Here is a 23,932-nt window from a genome sequence, read left to right as displayed (position 1 = left end):
AAACAACATTAGGAAACCTAAAATAAGGAACAACTACACTTTAGAAACAAGCCCAAAAAACTGCAACCCAGCAACTACCAATATCTACAAGCAACTTTACAGAAAAACAAGCCCAAAGTCGCTTATAATAAGCGGACATGGCAACGCTGCCTGCAGCCAGAGACAGAGGTCTTTTTGCCGTCAGTGGTGGAGGAGGGTCCTCCTCGACTGGATGGGGCTGAAACGGTGTTGCCATGTCCGCTTATTATAAGCGACTTTGGGCTTGCTCTTCTGTAAAGTTGCTTGTAAATATTGGTAGTTGCTTATTTGGTCTTGTTTCCTAAACGGTGTTTAAACCAGTGGTTCTCAAACATTTTCATGTCAAGGACCCCCAAATTAATATGTATTGTGTCTGCGGACCCCCATCTGAAAATATTTTGTGCCAGGGATATGATATACAAGATACAAGATTGGACCATTTCCCCCCAAAATGTCTTTAATTTTTTTTTTTTAAATAGCAGATTTCAGCAATGTATTTTCAAATAGCTGATGTATTATAATTATGTTTAAAGTGCGAACTGCGAAGCCTTCGCCGCGAAGAGGGCGCTTCTTTTTGGGGCTCGTCTTCACAGACCCTGGTTGCTTGTTTCTCTTTCAACATCTGGCAACACTGGGCTGAAATAGGGAAGCAAACACAAAACACAGTGACAGAAACAGAACCACGCCGTTCTGCAGAGAGGGAGATAGAGAGACACAGAGACAGAGAGAGAGAGAGAGAGAGAGGCTGATCCTACATTATAAGAAGAATAATCGCACAGTAATCGGTGGGGATTGTCGCTGTTTTTGGCCAGCGGAAGAAGGTGAGGAGGGGGTTTTTATCCTGTTTTATTGATTTATCCATCCATATGTATTTTGTTGTTTTGTTTTGGTCTGACTTCATGTCTGGCGAAGGCGTGTTGGTCATAACGGGGAAACTACAAAGTTATCTGGGGCTGCTAATTGGCTGGCTGTGTGTGTGTTTTGATTGATTGATTGATTGATTGAATACTTTATTAACAGTTTGAAAAAAAATCACAAAGTACAGTTCAATACAAAAGGATGCTAAAAGGATTAAACCCAAGAAAGCACTATGTCTTGTTTCCATTGGGGTCCTAACAATACGTGTGCCAGTGTGTGCCAAATACTGTAGGACAGTGGGTTTCAACCTTTTTCATGCCAGGGACCCCTAAATTGATATACATTTGGCCGCGGACCCCCATCTGAAAATGTTTGGTGCCAGGGACCCCCCAGAAGCAAAGATTTTAGTTAAAAATGTTGGCTTTAAAAATATATATATTCAAAGATTTGCACACATTTTCAAGATTTTTCAAAAATAGCAGATCTACAAGCTCATAGCGCGGCACTCGGTGCCGCGCTATGAGCTTGTATATCTGCTATTTTTGAATAGCCAAAGCTTAAGTGGTTAAAATGATTTTTTGACACTATGTTAACTAATTTCGCCGGGGACCCCCTGGTACCCCCTCCAGGACCACTGGTGGTCCCCGGGCCACTGGTTGAGAACCACTGCTTTAGGAGAAGAGGTGGAATCAGCATCCTTTTGTCCTGCAGTGTGAAGCCTCAGTTATAGGCTGTCCAATCATAAAGCAATGTTCACTGCCTTTGTTGTAATAATAGCCATGGCATCTGCACCCAGTGTGTTGATTTAACTCCCAGAGTAGCCTGATACACATGTAGTATGTAGGCTATAACTGGTCCATTTGGTTTGTACACTCTTGGAGTTAGAAATCGATAAAATGTTGATTTACAGTCAACTGTGTTTTACCTTTACGTTTCACATGTAACTAGAAAAAGTGCTCCTCGGAGCACAAGTCTCCGCCAGGTCAGGTAGGTTATTGTGGGCCAGCAATGTTCGGAATTTTGCCAATCAGGATGGAATATGAAAAATCGGACGGATCCGTCTTGATCACTTGATTGGAGGCATTTTGTTCAGAACGGACCACTCCTGCAAACTTTGGAAGCCAATCTTAGCCAATCAGGATGGAATATGAAAAATCAGAAAGACCTGTTTTGTTAAATTACTATAGAGATACTGTGTGTACTTATTTGCGTGATGTTTGGACAAAATCTGTAGGATCACTGCCATTTTTTTTTTGTTGCAAAAATCGCCCTCCTGGTGGCGCTATAACGGGCCCATGGGAAAAACGTGGAGCAGGGGTTCAGCTCTGGCATCCAGATAGTGTCTGTGCACAGTTTCGCTGCGATCAAGCCAACGGTGCCGGAGATTAGCTACGGACGGACGGACGGACGGACGGACGGACGGACGGACGGACGGACGGACGGACGGACGGACGGACGGACGGACGGACAGACAGGGTGCAAAACATAGTCTTGGCCATGCCTTCGGCACGGCGGAGACAATAATAGGTGTAGCTATAGAACAGTAGTGCTCTATTGTGTGAATAGTTTTTAGCACATCTCTAACGTGCTAAAGAATGTTCCCCTGTTTTTTATTCAATCCATGCACTATTAGGCTATTATCGACAACCCTGACAATGTCTCCATCATGTGCTGTTGTGTGGTTTTTAACGTGCCTCTGCGTGTCACATCAACACATCAATGCGTGCTGAATGATGGTCTCTGGCTGAAGTCGTTTTATTACGGCCAGTAAATTATTGCTCCACTCAGCCCCTCCCCACCACCCCGCTACCACCCACCACACATCCCCTCACTCCATAAACCTCAGAAGGTCAGTAACAGTTGTAGAGTTGTAGTTATGGTTTTTGGTATTATGCTGTACTGAAACAGTTGTAGAGTTGTGGTTTTGATACAGTATTATGCTTTACTGATTGAAACAGCATTTGTTTGGGATGAAATAGGTCTTATTAAGGGTTATTGAGAGTAATCGATTTAGTTGATGATACATTTTTTACTATAATGTTTTCGTGTTGATTCGTTGATATAATTTTATGAAAAAACGTGCTTCTAGATTATTGGTTCTAAATATCGGTTTTCGATCTATTTTTGGTTAATTTCCCAGCCCTAGTCTGTATAAAGAGGCTATAGCCTTTGTGACAGTGAAAGTTTTGTCGCTGTCATATAGTGACTGTAGGAGTCAAAGGGAGATCAAAGGGAGATCTCATCTTAAACAAGCTCAGTGCTTAATGAGTCTTCCAGTTTAGTAGACCTTGTATTGTGAATTTGTACTTCCATGTACTGTTGTTCTCATGTCTTACTAAATAAAGTACATCAATCAATCAATCAATCAGATGACTGGACAAATCAATTTGTCAAGCCAACCGTTTTGACATATTTTACACGCACGCACGCACGCACGCACGCACGCACGCACGCACGCACGCACGCACGCACGCACGCACGCACGCACACACACACACACACACACACACACACACGCGCGCACACACGCGCACGCACGCACACTGTACATGGTTCCCATGTGTCCCTGATTGTGTCTTTTATTATTTGGTTGTTTTTGTCAATGCTTAACATTCAATTTGCTAGCTGTTCTGTTTCAAATGAGCCCTCCCTACACACACACACACGCACACGCACGCACGCACACACACACTCATGAACACACGCACGCACACACACGCTTAAAAAAATAAGTAAACTGATTCGGTTCGTTCCTCTAAAAGTTCACAGTCTTGTTGCTCTTTCATGTTTACAACGTGTTTAGGTTAGGATTTAGAGGAAGGTCCTGTTTGGAGAGATGTTAGGAGTGCAGTCAGTGAATGGAATGTCTCTCCTGTGAGATTGATTTGCTCTTCAATTTGCTGTAGAAGGAGAGCTGGGGGCCAGGTACCATAAAGGTGTCTCTCTCACACCGCGTTCGTTTAAGTCAGAGAGCTAAACGAACATGGCTGAGCTGCCAAAAATGTAAACGCCTCCACAGTTGAAGGTATAAGCGGTGTGTGTGGTGTTTTGAATGCTACGGCTGTCAGGGAACAGCCAGGGATGCCACATTTGTACAAGAAAAGCTGTAACGTCCTTTTGTAGGTCGTCGTTGTCGGACGGAAACCTCTCAGGTCCCCAAAACCGTTACTTTTCAGGAAATGGAAAAAAGGAACCTGTGTTCCAGTGGAACACAGGTAGTAGTTATTATTTTAGTCACTTGTTGATACTTTTCATTGGTTCACTACTTTTAAACCCCCCACGCACTTTCACTTTAAACAAATTGCGAAAATAGCAGATCTACAAGCGCTTCTAGATGGGCTATTGTCAGTGGTGTAAAGTAACTAAGTACATTTACTCAAGTACTGTACTTAAGTGCAATTTGAGGTATTTTTTTTACTTAACTGGAGTATTGCCAGAGGCAAATGTTGTACGTTTACTCCACTGCACTAGTTGCTATAGTTACTTTGTCGTACATTTGTACATTTTGGCCATTTGAAAATAGCCGATCTACAAGCTCACAATTGCGACGCATTTTGAGCTTGTAGATCTGCTATTTTCAAAAGATTTTTATACATTTGAAAATGTGAAATGGGACATTTTGCATAATGAGTACTTTTACTTTTGGTACTTTTAAGTACATTTTGTTACCAATACTTTTGTACTTTCACTCAAGTACATTTTGAATTCCGGACATTTACTTGTAACAGTATTTTTACATTGCAGTATTGATACTTTTACTTAAGTAAAAAAAAATTAGTACTTTTTCCACAACTGGGCTTTTGTTGTGTGACACTGTATGATGAAGTAGGAACACAGACCTTTTTGAACATAACAAGATGAAACATGGAGATACAAGGGTTTTGGCCGACAGCAACAAAAAGGTCCACCGGGTGTATACAGTCTGGCTTCGCTCTGCACAGATTGCAAAGATACCCACGTGTATCATTGCTTTATCTAACCCATTAAGACCGGGAACGCTTCTGTGTCATTTTTGATTTCTTTGGCTATTCAAAAATAGAGCTTGTAGATCTGCTATTTTTGAAAAATCATGAATATATATTTTTTAAAGCGAACATTTGTAACTCAAATCTTTGCTTCTGGAGGATTCTACAAATGTCTTCTAAATCCTAACAGTTAAAAAAAAAACGTTGCTATAATCAGTGGTTCTTTTATTTTCTCGTAAAGGACCCCCAAAATTATATTTGGTTGGTCGCGGACCCCCATCTCAAAATATTTTGTTCCAGGGACCCCCCCGAAGCAAAGATTTGAGTTAAAAAAAAAGTGCTTTAAAAAAAAAAAATCAATGATTTGCATTTTTTTTTTTTTTTTTTCAAAAATAGCAGAGCTACAAGCTCATAGCGTGGCACTCGGTGCCGCGCTATGAGCTTGTAGATCTGCCATTTTTTTAATTGCCAAAACATCTTAAAATGACCATTCTCGGTCTTAATGGGCTAATGCACATGTTGACTTTGAGATGGACTCTTTGTGATGGATTCCTCTGACCTCTATTCTATTTCTGTTTTTGTCTTTTGTGTTTACTTCCTGTTGCTGCATTTGAAATGACCAAACAATCCCAGAGGGCCAAATAGGTTTTTTTTCTCCAATCCCCAATCTCTTTGAAACTCAGGATGCTGTTTTCTCTGTAACCTAGTTAGATGTATCATTCAGCGAGGAATAGCTTCCATGTTCTCCCTTGTTTGAAATGGGTGTTTACGTGGCCCTGTAAACAGAATATTTCACAAGCTTGTAAACGGAAAGTGATGAGGGTGAGGTGAGCGTACGTGCTTGACGTACTGTAAGGGCATTGTCAGTGCTAGTAGATGTTTTCCAGCCTCAAACATTTGCATGTGTACAGACTAGAGGTGATATCAGATCATATCATCAAGTTTTATAACATACAATTAACCACTTTAATCCTGGCATCCCTATTTCGGGCATGCCATTAGGCAAAATATTTCATAATTTCCCAAAAATCTAAAAGCCAATCTACAAGCTCACAATATGAGCTTGTAGATTATTATTATTGTTATATATTTTTTTTTCCGGGGGCACGGTGGCGCAGTCGGTAGGGCTGTCGCCTCACAGCTAGAGGTCCTGGGTCCTGGGTTCCGCCGGGGACGCTGTGGGCGCTGGGGGCGTGTTCTCTCCTCCGCGTCATCAGTGCCCATACCCTAGGTGGGGTTGGCGAAAGGGCCTCTCTGTGTGGAGTTTGCATGTTCTCCCTGTGTCTCCTAGGGTAGGTACCCTCACAAAAACATGCAGTAAACCTGGTCTCTATACTGCCTCCCCCTGGTCAGCCGGGGCGCCTGACGGAGGGGAGAGGAACTGGTTGGAATAACGTGTTCCTTCCACGTGCTACGTCCAACCGGGTAAACTCCCCCCTGTCGGGTGATAAGAAGCGGCCTGCTCGCTCCTCATGCATTGCATGAGCTTCAGCTTGGGCTCTCCCTTAGGCTGGCAGAGGGAGAGTAGCGCCCAGGATTACATAGGCAATTGGCACTGGGTGAAAAAATATGGGTTACAAAATCGTGGGATAAAAATTTGAGGAAAAAAAAATATATATTTATATTTTGTTTTCATGTCTACTTGGCCTTTTGGGTGCACTCCAGACATTGTTTAAGTCGCTTTATTCAATATTTAGACATTGATCAGACACGTCCCACCCACTCCTACAGTATATAAACTTCAAACTCCATGTTAACCCCGTTAGACTCATTGAAAACACACATCCCTGGTTCTGGTGACTGACATGGCACCTAAGAGCATAATCTTTCAATTAGTTATTTCATTATGTTAATACTTTTTGTTGCATCAAGTCCATCCATAAAATTTATCCATGAAATTAATGAAAAAATTATAGTCTCCTCATGCATTTGAAGGACACTTATCAGTCACCAGAAATAGTGATTAAAGGGATGAGAATTTGCATTGGTTTAGTGTCTCTTATAAATCACAGTTTATGTGATATCACATAAACTGTACTATAAAAGGCATATTTTGCATTAAAGAGCGGATATAACAAGGCACAAAGGTCGATAATGCAAGATCATTAACAACATGCATTTAATTAAACCAGGCATGATGGAATACATTTTTGACGATTCAAAACAGCAAATACCTCAGTGGGGCCTACACCTACACCTATAAATATTTACTTCAATTAACCACACCAACCTGGCATCACGGTTTTTGGGCATGTCATTATAAGCTACATTTCTAAGAAGTTGATATTTTAAAGTTCAGAAACTCTCCAAAATGTTCAAAATCTTTCATATTAGTCGTACCATGAAGTATATCGTCTCTGTTCGGGTGGAAACCTCATGTCCAAAACTGTGACGTTTCAGGATAAAGAAAATAGCAAAAGTAGCAGATCGGCTAGCTCAAAACGCTTCGCGTAATATGATCAAATAGGGCATTAATTTACGAAAAAACACAAACAGTTATACAGGGGTCTTCAACGTTTTCAGCCCAAGGACCCCCTAGCTGAGAGAGACGAAGCAGGGACCCCCATACATTGCATACAATTGTGTTGCAGATTACACTTTTTCATAGATTTCACAGATAGCTTCATTGACTATCATCAGTGCTGTGTAAATTAATATTTTTTGTTCACATCTACAAGCTCACAACGCCGCGAGTTGGAGTAACTGAGGACCCCCTAGGGGTCCCGAACCCCCTGTTGAAGACCCCTGAGTTCGAATATGGAGATTCAGCGATCATAGAGTTTAAGTGGGTAATCTCAGGGTAACATGTGCCACACTCACCACCCATACCAATCTATGTTTACTCATCTGCTATACCCAGCACGTATATGCTGATGCACACATGTGTAAACAGACAGAGGGAAGGCAGGTGAAAGGCTGAGACATGCATGTTTGGAGACTTAACTTGGCCTGGCAGCTTGCAGCCGTCTGCCCCCCATCACACACACGGACGCCAGTGGTGGAAAAGGCACTCGAATGTTTTACTTAAGTAAAAGTATCGATACTGCAATGTAGAAATACTCTGTTACAAGTAAATGTCCGGAATTCAAAATTTACTTCAGTAAAAGTACAAAAGTATTGGTATCAAAATGTAACGAAAGTACCAAGAGTAGAAAGTAGTCATTGTGCAGAATGTCCCATTTTACAAGTTTTCAAATATATAAAATGGATAAAAATCTTTTGAAAATAGCCGATCTACAAGCTCACAATAGCTTGTAGATCGGCTATTTTCAAATGGCCAAAATGTATATAGGGCTGAAGTGGTTAATGTACGTTTTGTAATGATAATCAAAAGTAACTAGTAACTCAAGTTTTCAAATAATTGTTGGGGAGTAAAAGTATAATATTTGCCTCTGAGGTCAGGTGTAGTGGAGTAGAAGTAAAAGTACTGAAAATTGGAAATACTCCAGTGAAGTAAAAATATCTCAAACTTGAGTACATGTACTTAGTTACTTTACACCACTAACGGACACACACACACACACACACACACACACACACACACACACACACACACACACACACACACACACACACACACACACACACACACACACACACACACACACACACACACACACACACACACACACACACACACACACACACACACACGCATGCTCACTTACTTTTCGGGAGAACTAAACTAATGCTTCCGTGTGATAAAGTACAAATGGGGCTTCAGTCATTGTAAATGTGCTGTCTGGCATCTGGGGGAAGCAACATCAGAGAGTTTTGAGTCATCTCCTAGTCTTCAGATGAAGAGAGGCAGCTCCTCTTCTTCGTCTCTCCATCTTTCTCTCGCAGCTGCTGGATGTTTCATGTGAAAGGCGGCAAAAGAAAAGCACTGGGTTTGCTAACGCCTTTTTTTTATGTGCAAATGTAGACACTTTTTGCCTCAAAAAAAGTTGGCAAATAATGTGACAAGATAATTAATTTACTTGGATGAATGAATCATTTGATGTTTGGTGTTAAATTGAGCGTTTTCCCGTTAGGCTAGCTTATTTCACTGGCTGATAGATCCACTCGCTGTCTGGAAGGAGCTGATAGGATGAGATATAGCAACAAACGGTCTAATAACGCAGTGCTTCTCTAACATTTTCTTGCGGAGGACCCAGAAAAACCATGGACTCCCATTTGAAAAGTTCTCGTGGAAGGGAACCCCATAAGAGAAGATTTGTCAAGATTAGTCAAAATGTGTCAATTTGATGCGGTGTGTGTGCTTGTAGATCTGCTATTTTCAAATAGCAAGAAAATATAATTGTGTTTAAACTGTTCCTCATCCTGCTGGGGACGCCCTGGAACCCCTTCGAGGACCCCTGGGGGTCCCAGCCCTGATTATTTCCACACAACAGTTCTATGGTGTATTAAAGACATAGTTCAATGTTGAAAATGAGTGGTCTTCCCCTTTAATTCTATTATACCCAGCATGTTTGCTGATGCACTGTGTAAACAGCCAGAGGAAAGGCAGGTGAATGGCTGAGACATGCACACACTTGGAGACTAACTTGTTCTGGCAGCTTCCAGCCGCCTCCCTCCATCACACTGCACGCACACATGCACCTGCACGCTCACTACTTTGACATCAGACAGTGATCTCCATATTTGGGCAAAGTTTCAGCCCAACCCCAACCTCCGTTGATTTCCGGTATAAAATCTAAAAGGTTATAAGTTAAGACCTGGAACGCATCTGTGTCACTTTAGATTTCTTTGGCTATTCAAAAATAGCAGATATACAAGCTCATAGCACGGCACCGAGTGCTGCGCTATGAGCTTGTAGATCTGCCATTTTTGAAAAATCTTGATTTTTATTAGATTTTCTTTCCAAAAAACTTTTAGGATTTAGAAAACATTTTTAAGAATCGCCTCAGGTCTTAATGGGTTTAAAAGCGCACTCATTCCCAAAGGGATTCCCAGAGAAACACTTCTCTTTACAGTATGTGCACAGTACGTCCTCCACACATATTTCCCCCATGTTCTTCTATCACTGTCCTCCCTTAAAGGATAGAAAAATGAAAAATCACCTCTGCCTGTCTCCTTCATTAATTTCCCCCTCCGTCTCCCAAGACGGCCAACAGATACGCTTCCGACTTCTCCTCTCGTCCGCTTCATTTGCATGTGGGCTCGGCGCGGCTGCCCATGTGCTTTCCAGGAGTCAGGTGGCTAATTGGTTCCCATCTGTTGGGAGAGAGAGAGCTGTGGGGCCCACGCCCGTTTTCCCAGGTCATTTGTGTCAGGAGATTTGGGCCGAATTGACTTAGTTTTTTCACGGGGTTAGGGTGCAGGGTTCTGAAGTTCACATTCTCAGGCTGACGTTTAGCTAACATTTACCCTTATGAGGGCGCGGTCCCACCGCGCTTTTATTTGACCTCTGGGGCGGAATCTGCCAATGCTTTGTCAATGTAAATGCGTGGATTCACGCATGAGCGCATCTTTCCGCTTGTCACGCACATCTTGCGTTTATGCGCTCTATGCTTTTCCCCCTATGTCCACTCGGGTGAGTCGAAGGCAGACCGTCCCAAGACTCAGGAAGCGACATGGTGCTTGCGATAGAGCAACTGGTTGTAGCTGTTGCATGGGAGGTAGTGATGCGCGTGCCGACCCGTAACCCGCGGGTCAACCCGCGGCGCGGGTCAACCCGCGGCGCGGGTGGTCGAGTCAGGATTTCAGAGGCAATTATGCGGGCTGCGGGTGAGCGGGTCAGCCGCTCTCACACGCAAAAAAAAGAAGAAAAATCATATGCTCTTGTTTTGTCTTTATTCCTAATAAGAATAATAACAATAAAACAGTTTGAATACACTTGGGGTGTATACTTGAAGATTATTTTCTAACCTTGATTTTACAGAATTATAGGTACGACCCGCAGGGCTCAACCGCGGGGCGGGTTGAACCATAGATTTATATATGGGTTCGCGGGGCGGGTTAAGGCGGGTTGGGTTCCGTGGCGGGCGGGTCATGAAAAAACCCGACCCGCGCATCACTAATGGGAGGGTCCTGAGAGTGAGTGACAGGTGGGCCACTCCATAGATATAGAAACCCACTCTGTTTATTTAGTATGCGCTGGCTGCAGAAAACTGTGGCCGGGCACAACCTGAGTTTAACGGCGGCCAACCATGTTTCGGTGGGACTGCGCCCTGACAGCGGTTCTCAACCTTTTTGAATTTCAAGGAACCCCACTTTGAAATCCATTAGACGCCCTTATTAATACCATTTTCTACACAGTAAATTCCCCATTGTTGATTTAACTCTGAGAGTGCACAAACATAACCAAATGGACCCGTAAGCATCCATCTCAGAGTTACAGACCTGTAAGCGTCCATCTCAGAGTCACAGACCTGTAAGCGTCCATCTCAGAGTTACAGACCTGTAAGGGTCCATCTCAGAGTTACAGACCTGTAAGGGTCCATTTTGACCCCTGGGTTCCCCGGACCCGACGTTGAGCGGCGGCATCTATGACTCTTTTCTTATTCCCAAAATGTCGGAGCTTGTACAAAATATAATTTCACCCACACTTTCACACCTGTTAACCTGAGAAGTGATTCGGGTCGCCAATTGTCCCTTGGAATACGGAATCGTACCTTATTTTGAAACAAAAAAAAACTTGTTCCTTATTGAACTGATAAGGGAAAAGGGACACACTTAGTTCCTTATTTTTGAGAATCAATCAGGTTGTCACCCACTTAAACCTTCATTCTAGACTTAGTAAACTAGATCTGAGGTGTCTCTGTACTCTGCATTTTTCTGTCTACACCAAATCTCTTTGCCAAAAATAACAGATCTACATGCTCACAATGCGATGTGTTGTGAGCTTAGATCGGACATTTTTGGCTAATGTTCCCCCCAGGATGTGGTTGCTGGGTCCAAGGTTTTTTTCTGGGCATCCCTTATTTGAGTTGCAGGTAGTTGGCAACTCTAGATGTGACTGTAAAGTTGAACGTAGTAACACGTGCATTTCCCGGTCGACCTAGTGCGTGCGTCTGACTTGCAGTCGTCTGCGAGATGAAAAGCGGTGCAGAGGAAGTGGTCATATCTTAGAACAACCAGAAACCAAGCCAAAACAGGAAGTAGCAAACTTCAGCTGCACAGAGGGAGCTGTTCAAACCCAGAGATAAGAGGCACTCAGGAGACATGTTGCCTTGGTTTGTGTATTACAGTTGTAGGGTGTTGTACAAGTTAGTTGATTAGTTACACAGTCAGAAACTTGTGCATCGTGATGTTTTTGGTATTGGCATGGGCAGAGCATAGTTATTATAGTTTTGAAATATTCATTCGTTTTGGTTTTTATTTCGTTTTTCAGTTTGGTGTTTGGTTTTTGTTCGATTTAAGAGTGCTTTTAGTTTTAGAAATTCATGAGTTTTTATTTATTTATGTAGATTTCATTTTTGACGGTATTAGGACGAAATTCTTGATTTATAGAAGCTAAAAAAGGTAGGATTAAAGAATGCATGACATCAGATATGATGGTGAACAAATTGGACTTTTAATTAGTTTAAGTTTGAGTTAGTTTTGCATTATTAGCTTTAGTTTTAGTTAACCATAATAACCCTGGTGCAGAAACAAACCAACATGGAGCAAGTGACACAGGACACTGAAATTAGCGGAACAGGACATTGCACCACATACAGTACACACACACACACACGCACACGCACACGCACACGCACACGCACACGCACACACCACGAAGGCTGCAGTAAACTATAAAACGTGCCCTTTTGCTTTTATATGTCTGATTAACCTGCTGTCAACGTCCATGTAGTTTTGTCCACATTGTTTGTGTTTCTCAGTGCTGTAAATCACCTTGAGCTACATCCTGCGGTGCTACGCAAATAAAATGCCTTATTTATTATTATGAAATGTCCAATAAGTAGAGTATTATTGTGTACTTACAGGACCTCGCCATGTCATTGTTGTTGGGCACAAACCTTGTATCTCCATATTTCAACTTTTAATCTTTTTGTCAGTAAATGAATGCCCAGCTTTGTCGTTCAAGAGTGTCACACAAAAAGTAGCAAAAACCGACGTGCAAGCTCACAACGTTTCGCATCATCACGACACGTTGTGAGCTTGTAGATTGCTTTTTGCGCCGCTTTTGACAAATGTTAAAAGTAAAAGTGGTTAAGTCTGTCTATGGGTTTTATAAACACTGAACCAATGAAAAGTATTAAAGGGACTACACCATGAATTTTTACTTTTTCTTCTTTTTTGTGTGTTTTTGGTCTCCCCTACCTCTCTTCTATCCCCAACAATACCCCAGTTTGAACACTCAAAACTCAAAGGGGTTTTCTGTAAATTGGTCTCAAAACAGGCCAAACTGATTTGCACCCCTGACGTGACATCACGTCAGGGTGCAATACCTCCCGTTTTTCAGTAAAAAACAAACAAACAAAAAAACTACTATTTTTTCCTTTTCTTTTTCTTCCTACTTTTTCCACACAGAACCAGGAGATAACATGCATACAAACTGGCTCAATAGCGCCCCGTGCCAAACAGGACAATGTGGTATTGCAGGTGAAAGTGCTTTATAAGCCAGAGAGAAGTTAGTTGGAATGAGTATATCTGAGGCTTGATTTAGGCTCAAACATTTTGAAAAACGTTTGAGGGACATAAACAATATGATATTAAATATATATATATTTTTTTAATTCATGGTGTAGATCCTTTAAAAAAAGAAATAATAACTAAACCGTAGCCATTGGAACACTGTTTCTTTTTTTTTCCATTTTCTGAAAAAGTAATGGTTTTGGACATACAAGGTTTCCACCCGACAGCGACAATATGCCACGCCCACAGTTGGCGCAAAGCCGGTTTGAAGTGATATCGCCTAGTTGTTTTTAAGTGCTGTTCTACCTGAATTAAAGCAGAAAAATACACTCGGGTTCACAGAGGACTTCAAGTCTTTGGCAAATTCCCTGGAGGCCCCCTGCTGGCCTGAAGCCAAACAGCGCTTTACTGCACCTCCCAGGACATTTTGTATCACCAGAAAATACTGCTTCTGGCTTCGTGGCAGTGCTGGGAAGTAACTAAGTACATTTACTCAATTACTGTACAATTTTTGCGGTTAAATTTTTTCTTTCATCGCAGAGGCAAATATTGTGCTTTTTACTCCACTACAATGATTTGAAATCTTTAGTTACTAGTTACTGTGCAGATTTAGATAATCCAAAACATACTGTAGTGTACATTAACAAATTAATCCCTATTTTATACTTCATTTATATCGAAAATTGCCGATCCACAAGCTCACAACTAGATTTTTTGGGACGACAATACTTTTGTACTTTTACTCAAGTAATATTTTGAATACAGCCTTTTACTTTGGCTGCCATAATTATTTGTAATAATTTTGTTTATTTTGTTATTTGTAATTCTTCATTTTGGTTTATTTTTGGTGTCTTTATGCTTATTTATCTTTTGGCCCAATTGAACAGAAGTATCGATTGTTCAGTCAAACTGGAACGCTATATATACTGTATGGTATGGTGTCAGGTAGACACCTTGAGTGGGTTTAACAGCGAGACGTGGGACCAGGGGTTCCCAGGTTTGTTTGTTTGTTTGTTAGTTATAACCTTGAATATTGTCTGCTTTTGAATGTTTGACCGATGTATTGATTTAATGAGCGTCGTGCATGGTACACGCGCAGGGCAAGTTCTGTCAGAGAACTCAGTGCAGTTGCTGCTGGCTGACCATTGGTCGGTCTCAGCTCCATGTTTTTATTCTCAACCAATCACATACTCGCTTCACAATAGAGCACCCTATTTAAATGGGGAAGTTGCATTGCTTATTTCTTGCTTGCTGTTTGCTGCTGCCTACCTCTGCCTATGCTGCTGCTGCTGCTTTAAAACTAGCTGCTGACCCTCCACCACCCAAGCTACTATCTGTCGTTTTTGATCCACTGTCTGTTTTGTACTGGGGGATTCCGAGTCCCTATTGGTAGGGAGATGTAATCTGCTTTCTCAGAGGAGTTATGGAATGTTTTTTTTTTCTAAAATCATGTGCCACGTTATCGCTACATCGTGATCAAGTGTGGGTCAGCCTGAGAGTACGTGTTACTTTTCTAAATTATATTTGCATTCTATAGAGCACCGAAGTCTGACGTAATTTACACATCCTAGGTTTGTCCACCACCATTCTGAATCCCCATAGACGTATTTAATATCGCGTCAAATAAGAACTGTGTTCCAAAAATAAACAAATGACCCCGGCGGTTTTACCTTATGGATATGAAGCATCAACTGACGGTGAGAAAACGCTAATGTTACTTTCGCCGAATTAGTTCAATTTTCGCCAGAAACAGACTGTATCAAATATAAGTGACTGACTATCATAAACGATACAGAACCTCCTCCCTGACAATATCGCAGAGACAGTTTGTTTATTTTTGGACCACAATTCTTATATGAGACGATTCTAAGATGACCCAATGTTATTCTCCATAGAGAAATTACTTTACGAACCTGGGGGTGACCGAGTGACGTCAGGACTTCTGTACTCTATACTGTCTGCTGAGGGGCTTTCAGCTTGTCATTGTTGTCTCTGCCTAATAGTTTTCCACCTTGTCTCAGTCTTCACTGACACCCGCAATTCTTTTGATCAAGAATTGAAATGAGACAGATGGTCCCATTGTAACAGGAGTGTGATTTGGGCTTTTAGATCAGCCTTCACTCCTCCTCCTCCTTTGAGTGAAGAGTATAAGAATGTGTCTCATGTATTGTTCTGGAGACTCTTATCATCTTGCATGCTGGAAGAATGGTGCGTCTCTAGGGATCCCTATTAACCCATTAAGATCTGAGGCGATTCTTAAAAATGTTTTCTAAATCCTAACAGTTCCAAAAACGTTTTTTGAAAAAAAATTAAATTTTTTTTTCCCCCAAGATTTTTCAAAAATGGCAGATCTACAAGCTCATAGCGCGGCACTCGGTGCCGCGCTATGAGCTTGTAGATCTGCTATTTTTGAGTAGCCAAAGAAATCTAAAGTGACACAGATGCGTTCCAGGTCTTAATGGGTTAAAATAAATTAATGTCTCATCACGTCTTGTTCTCACCTAGTTATTTTTATTAATTAACACATTGGGTGCCAGAGGTTTATTAAAATATTATACGTTGAGTGCCTGCATTTCTTCCATCCACTTGCGTTATACGTTTCGTGCTGTGAGAAGCCCAGACGCGGAAGTGCATGTAAACAAAGCGTGCGTGCGAGACGGCAGAGGGTCCCGACTAATGCCTGGAACAATAATATTTCCAACGCGACCCTCCATTGCAGCGTGATCGCCGATCGAAAACGGCTCGTTTTCACCACATTAAAAAGAAATGGAGATATTAAGCTTTTAGTCAAGGAGATAACATTGAAAACGCCGACCGGAAGGATTTTTGACATGGAGCCTCATCCAGGCTCTTCTTCTCAGAAACTCCTTGGGTGATGTCAAAGTTTCGTTTTAGCGCCCCACGTGGGCCACTCGTTTAAAAATAGAATTGGGTCAAAAACGGTCCGGACCGTTTTCGGCACTTCTCGTTTGGACCCTCAAAAACGGTCCGGACCGTTTTTGGCATTCAATGTGTTAATTATAAGTAATTGGCGCTGTGTTTTCCCTTTTTTTTAACGATGGGTTCCCAGATTGTTAAGTAATTAATGCCACAACATTTTCTAAAATCAGATCCAATTCATCACCAAACTTAAATAAATATATTGCTCATTTTATATTTTGATATTCAATCTTTTTTATTGAATATAAAAATATTTAAATTGTATCCATTCATGGGTTGTCCTGACTGAAGTGCAGTTCTGTCGCTGTCTGAGCTTGTTCATGGGCGCTTTGTTGATCTCATTCCCTTTGGTTATGTGCAGAAACCAGTGAGGTGTGTTTGTGATATATTTTCTTTATTTGTTATATTTTATTTGTTGTACAATATTCACGTTATGTTTCTGTTTGAATTATTATTCATGCTTTATTTTCGTTTATTTTCACCAGTTCGACGTTGGGTTGTTTTGCCCGCAAGAGTGCAGAATAAATCCGCCAGTGAGAAAGAACTACAGTCTTGGTAGTCCCTCGGGACTCTATACTAGTGTTTTTTCTGTTATATTTCTTTATATTGTGGTATTGCTACTTTTAACTAAGTAACAAATTGGAGTACTTCTTCCTCCACTGCTTCCTGGGATATTTACTGTGCGGTATGTCTGGTGTTAATTGTGTGGGGAGAATGTGTTTGTGATTAGATTAGCTAACTCCCACTCAGCTTATTTCGCAGGGCTGCGGCTTGTTGCTGCGTGTGTGTGTGTGTGTGTGTGCGTGTGTGTGTGTGTGTGCGTGTGTGTGTGTGTGTGTGTGTGTGTGTGGTGTGTGTGTGTGTGTGTGTGTGTGTTATCACCGTCGCTGTCGGTGTTTGGCATCGTTTCATCCGATGCTGACTTCTTCAAAAGTAGACGGACCGTCAGGAACTGACAAATGAGTGGTGTGACATTTTAACGCACACACACACCCACGCACGCACGCACACTCTTACTTGAAACAAACAGTTTTTCCCCCTCCCTTTTATGTGGATATGTTCCTCAGGGCGGACTTTACTTTCCCTGTGGACCTGCCATGTAGACTTTACCTGTAATGTTTCTGCCCTGTGTTTTTGCACCTTATGCATCATGCACATACCTGCCACTATGTGGACCTGCCAACGTGTTACCACTTTCACACCTTATGCTTTACCTCATGTACATACTGTACTGTATCTTCTGGTTATGCGATATGCTGTATATACAGTATAATGCTATGCATATACAAGTATGTATGTGTATACATGTAGATATCTTCATCTTGTTTATGTTATCTATCTTTGAACCCCCCACCCCCCTCCTTTTTCTTCTTCTCCCTTTCTGGAAAACAACAAAATGATGGAGTGAGACACACACACACACACTCACTCACTCACTCACTCACTCACTCACTCACACACACACACACACTCACTCACTCACTCACACACACTCACTCACTCACTCACTCACTCACTCACACACACACACACTCACTCACTCACTCACTCACTCACTCACACTCACTCACTCACTCACTCACTCACACACACACACACACACACACTCACTCACTCACTCACTCACTCACTCACTCACTCACTCACTCACTCACTCACTCTCACACTCTCACACACACACACACACACACGGCAAGATGTAACAGTATGAGTACGGGTAGCCAACTACGCCACCTAGGGAATTGCGCTTTAGGAATACTTAATCTAATAATCTAATAATAATCTAATAATTTGAAAAGCACCTGAATACACACTATAACTCCTCACACAGTTTGTTGTACCAATTAAATAGTATAGTGACTGGTCCGTTTTTTTGGCAGACCCGTCACCCACGTCTTCAGGGTACCCCCTTCCAGTCACCGTTTTACTTCTTCGGGATGTCCGGCCCAAGAAGTCACAATATGCATTTTTGGGGAGTGAGACAGTGTTGCACCAACAGGTTCAAATGGTACGACTGTGGTTCAGCAATATAAATTGCAATATAGCGATATAAATGGTCTCTCTCTCATCTCTGCCCCACCTCTATACCCATCAATCTACCATACATCATATTTTCCCTGTGAAAGTCCTCCCTGTATCGCATCTCAGACACTCTCTCACTCTCTCACTCATTCACTCTCTCTCTATCTCGCTCTGTCTCTGCCTCTCTCTCTCTGGCTCTTTGTCTGTCTGTCTGTCTGTCTGTCTGTCTGTCTGTCTCTCTCACTCATTCACTCTCTTTGTCCCTCTCTGTCTCTCTCTCTCTCTCTCTCTCTCTCTCTCTCTCTCTCTGAGAGGTCTTTGATGTGATTGATTGATTGATGGCATGTCAGTGGTGACCTTCCCCTAACATAGTAATGTCTTTGGGGGGAGGGGGGAGGGAAGAGGGGGGGCATAGAATACGTTGCTCAAGGCACAATTATGTCGTGCACCGAAAATAGCTGATCTTCGAGCTCGCAACGCGCCGCTGTGCGACACCATCATACGGCAAAGTATAAAGCAGGCTATATGGAGGAGAGAGGCAGGAGGAGATGGAAGTTCTTTCTTGGCATCAAAACCCTTCCTCCACCATTTCCCCATCGGTATAGCTCAAGTTTATCCTGCTATAGCTGGCGAGGCTGACACATGCCTGTGGGATTTCACATCACGTTTTAGCTTTCATGTTCGTGTCCTTTGTAACGTTTCCTATCTGTGAGTTGCTGATATTTCACTGTGTCACTCTGACTGTCCACAGCTGGCCTTGTGTGAGCTGCTGTAGTGGTGTAAAGTAACTTAAGTACATTTACTCAAGTACTGTACTTAAGTACACTTTTGAGGATTTTTTTTACTTTACTGGAGTATTTCCCATTTTCAATACTTTTACTTCTACTCCGCTACATCTCAGAGGCAAATATTGTACTTTTTACTCCACTACAATTATTTGAATGCTTTATTTACTTTGTTGATATAAATATATTATTACATTATAAAACATGCATTAACCATTTAGCCCTATTTTATACCTAGGCTATTTGAAAATAGACGATCTACAAGCTCACAACGCGTCGCATCGCGACGCGTTGTGAGCTTGTAGATCTGCCATTTTCAAACATTTTAGCACTTTTACTTTTGGTACTTTAAGTACATTTTGATACCAATACTTTCGTACTTTTACTCAAGTACATTTTTAATTCCAGACTTTTTACTTGTAACAGAGTACTTCTACATTGCACTATTGATACTTTTACTTAAGTAAAACATTTGAGTACTTTTTCCACCACTGGTGAGCTGATACTGGAGTGTGGTGTGTGTGTTTGTTTGTGTGCAGAGACTGTGCACACAAGAGCCTGTACTGTATGTGCATGGACGCGTGTATACAGTACATGGGTACCGGTGTGTGTGTGTCTTTATGATATTGATAGTTTTTGTCAGTAAGTAGCCTTGGGAAGCAATGGTTCTCGAGCCATGTGGCCCTATAGGTCAGGAGCCTATATCTTCCTTAGTGTGAGGCAGCGTGATGTACAAGTGCACCCCCTGGACATGACGCTAGTATGTCGCAGGGACTTACCCCCAATCCAGCCCTTGATGCTGAGTGCCAAGCAGAGAAGCAGTACCATTTTTTATAGTCTTTGACTTGGCCGGGGATTGAACCCCAAGCTCCCAAATCTCAGGGCGGACAATCTACACTCGTACATGGATGTCTCAAAACGTTGCATGGAATTAAGTATGTACTGTAAGTACTGTAGCTCTGGGAATTAATGTTTTTTGGGCCATATGGCCTATACAGTAGGTCAGGAACCTATGGGCCCTATTTTCAGTGCCGCCTTATCCCTTGGCACTACCCGCAAAAGTGTGATTGTTAATTCCTTGCGTCAATGAATTGTGTTATCAGCAGTTGCCGGTTAAGCTTATCAAAGACAAACATAAAATGTTGTTTGAGCTGCGTTTGCTGTAACCACACCTATCATTATCTTCAGCGGAGATAATGTAATGTAGAGCGAAAACAAAAATCCCTAGTGTAGCGCCCTGAGGGACTCCGCTCAAGAACCTATGAGGTTTAAGTGGTTAAGACAAATTCAACCCTTGTTGGATGCCTAACAGTGCCTAACATTCAATCTGTTAGTTTTTTGTTTTAAAATGAAGCCTCGGCTGCATACGCACGCACGCACGCACGCACGCACGCACGCACGCACGCACGCACGCACGCACGCACGCACGCACGCACGCACGCACGCACGCACGCACGCACGCACGCACGCACGCACGCACGCACGCACGCACGCACGCACGCACGCACGCACGCAGACAGGTACATTGGTACACCCACTCGCCTGCCTCTACTGAAATATTGAATGAATTTCCGTTAGCGTCCGTGAACCTGAGGTGCTTAAAATCCATATTTTAAAACCTTTTCTTTATTTTTTTCTCTTTTTGCCCACGCACAACTCCTGGAAAAGGGTCAAATTTTGTCTGTTTGTCCGTCCGCCCCCTTCCGCTAGGCTTCGCACGCTGCTCTGCGCTCGTCTTTTTCCTCGTGCTGTTGAGCACTGCGGTTTCATTGTTCTCTGGAGGCCCGACTGTAACCAACTAATGGAGAACCCTCATGCCTCCCCTTCCTCTTTCATTTAGTGGCTGCTTGGCTATCCATTAAATCAATAAGGGGAGCGTTTCGGAGGTACTTCCATTCTGTTGGTGACACTGACAGATGTGCGGGGAAGGTTATTTTTAGATGCGGTGTGTGTTGATGTCTATTGGTGTGGAATGCTTCATTCCAGATTTTATTTTGGAACACATGGTTACTTGCAATAGACAGCTATATATCCGTCTTTACTTTTAGCTCTCAACACACCGCTCTTGCTCAGCAGCATCAGTTTTTATTCAAATTTGAATAAAAAACGATGCTGTTGAGCAAGAGCGGTGTGCAGGATTTTTGTTCATGAAATACTTTTTTCATGATCGCTTCAGTTGTCACTGTGCAACGCACCTGCATCTGAAACAAAGTGGATGTGCGAATATTTCCTTTGCATAGACCTCTTAACCACCAAAATAGATAATCTACAATCTTTATATCATTTTATTTATTTATTTTTTGAGGAAGCGGCGAGGTCAGCAGTATGACATGGCACCCCTCGGGAGGAGTATTTAAAGGCCACGCCAAAGAACCAGGAGTTAGTGACATTTATAGGCCAGACCAGAAGCAGCAATAATAATACCTTAGCATCATCGAAGATCTGCTATAGTAGCTCATTGCTGGATTGTATAGGGTTCATTGCTCCTTACCATAACCAAGGACTTGTGTTCTTAGCCAAAGGCCAAAGAGCATCTTAGTCAGTCGGAGAGAACGATTTGCAGCAGACCCCTGCAGACCTAACTAAGGGCAGTGAACAGAGCTGCGTCGAGCACAACCGCTCGAGGCTTTATTTCATGGTGAATGGTGTGGTCGAATAATCTAATAATTTCATGATTGTGACTAGGGATGCAAATTATCGATTAATTCATTAATTCATAAGCTGCGTTTTTTCAGGACCAAAGGGAAAATTCTTGTCCGAAACCGAAAATGAGTGCAGAAACCTTGACGTACAGTATATAATATTAACCAGCGTCAACGAGCATCAGCTGGACACACACACACACACACACCTCCTCTCTGCAGGGCTCTGGAGTCTGTCTCATTTCTCTCCAAAAGCCCTTGAATATGATGGAATATGATTAAGGATGACTGTGGTTATGGTAAGCTCACATTTGATATCACACACACCATACCTGTAAATTTCACTAGCCCCCCCCCCCCAAAAAAAAGTTAACAAAAAACGGTACCTGCATGAATTGACAAGCTGGTATTGTGTGAATACAGTGAATGAACGTAGTTCCACTCGTGTGAAACATCTTCCCTTTGGCCTATTATGCACTCAGGCAGCCTGGCAAACCATGTGGTTGTAGCGTGATGAAACCTGACAGTATTCAGAGTGTTGGTAATTATGTTTAGACCCGCCTGTTGCTAATTGGATGTTTACAGGCAGGGGTTATTTGGTGAATCCATACAGCATTTAACCCATTAAGACCGGGAACGCATCTGGTGTCATTTTTTTTTATTTATGTGGCTATTCAAAAATAGCTGATCTACAAGCTATGAGCTTGTAGATCTGCTATGTTTGAAGTTGTGAAAATGTGTGCAAATCATTGATATATATATATATTTTTTTTTAAGCGATAATTTTTAACTCAAATCTTTGCTTCTGGGGGGTCCATGGAACAAAATATTTTGAGATGGGGGTCCGCGGCAAAATACATAAAATTTTGGGGGTCTTCCACATGAAAAAAGTTTGAGAACCACTGATTATAGCAACATACGTTTTTTTTTTTTTTTTAACTGTTAGGATTTAAAAGACATTTGTAGAATCCCCCAGAAGCAAAGATTTGAGTTACAAATGTTCGCTTTAAAAAATATATATATATATTCAAAGATTTGCACACATTTTCGGGACTTTTCAAAAATAGCAGATCTACAAGCTCATAGCGCGGCACTCTGTGCCGCGCTATGAGCTTGTAGATCTGCTATTTTTGAATAGCCAAAGAAATCAAAAAAATTACACAGATGCGTTCCCGGTCTTAATGGGTTAATAGCTCCCGCTCTGCCGATATACTGCGCATTAATTATCACGTGTATTATTCAGGTGGTGTGGCATGTGGGATAGTGGTGACGTACCAGAGAAAGAAGTACATGGCAGCAATCAGAGAGCGTTGTAGTAATTGGATGTTTCTGGGCGTGAAGACAGACAAGGGGAAGTGGCTCTTCATTTAGGGAGCACAAATCATCGAGTGGAAAACACACCACGACGCTGATAATTGCTGTTATCACCCAGACAGCGGGGTTTTGATTTAGTGTGCGTACATGTGTGCATACATGTCTGTGTATGTGGTAGGGGATTGTGTGTGTGGTGGGGGATAGCGTGTGTGTGCATACATGTCTGTGCATGTGGTAAAGGGATTGTGTGTGTGTTTGTGCGTGTGCGCGCTCCCTCGCACTCCTATTGGAGGCTAGCACGTGTTTGTGCATACATGTTGTGGGGGATAATGTCTGTGTGTGGGTGTGTGTGTGTTTGCCCTCACGCTCCTAGTGGGGGCTAGCATGTTGTGGGGGACAGTGTGTGTGTGTGTGTGTGTGTGAGAGAGGGGGTGGTGGGCGCGCGTCAAACGATCCATACATGATGGATGAAGGCGACGTATCACCGTCGATTAGCGCGCGAGGAAGAGGAGGCGGGGCCTCGACGCCGGATTGGACCCATAATCTCATGTTCTCCCGTTCTCATGTGCTGCCGACTGGAAACCTCGATGCGTTCGCCGAGGGGTGGCTGGCGGGGGTGGGGGGGTGGGTTTCACACACGCTTCGCTTCTGATCAGACGCCAGGCGGCTGCGGGATGTCTCCAAACGGCGGGGGGGGGGGGGGTTGCTTGGGGAGGGGGAGGGGGGGGGGAGGTGTTGATGGATGGTTTTGTCATTTCGGATGGATGAGAACCAGAATAATCCCAAGGTGCTTTGCAGGTGTGCT

The 23,932-nt window shown here is 42.6% G+C and overlaps 1 protein-coding gene across 1 annotated transcript in view; it reads left to right on the top strand.

The window, feature by feature from the left end:
* The first annotated feature begins 701 nt into the window (after positions 1–701).
* LOC308077321 (E3 ubiquitin-protein ligase RNF152-like) overlaps positions 702–23,932 on the top strand; it is a 76,137-nt gene continuing 52,906 nt past the window's right edge. The window contains 1 exon segment of the mRNA XM_080417961.1: positions 702–839. The gene's annotated coding sequence lies outside the window, so the exon portion shown is untranslated.

Source organism: Gymnoscopelus braueri (assembly GCF_963280865.1).
Source record: "Gymnoscopelus braueri genome assembly, chromosome: 21".
In the NCBI taxonomy this organism is placed as follows: Eukaryota; Metazoa; Chordata; class Actinopteri; order Myctophiformes; family Myctophidae; genus Gymnoscopelus; species Gymnoscopelus braueri.
This window is presented reverse-complemented; position numbering and strand designations above follow the sequence as displayed.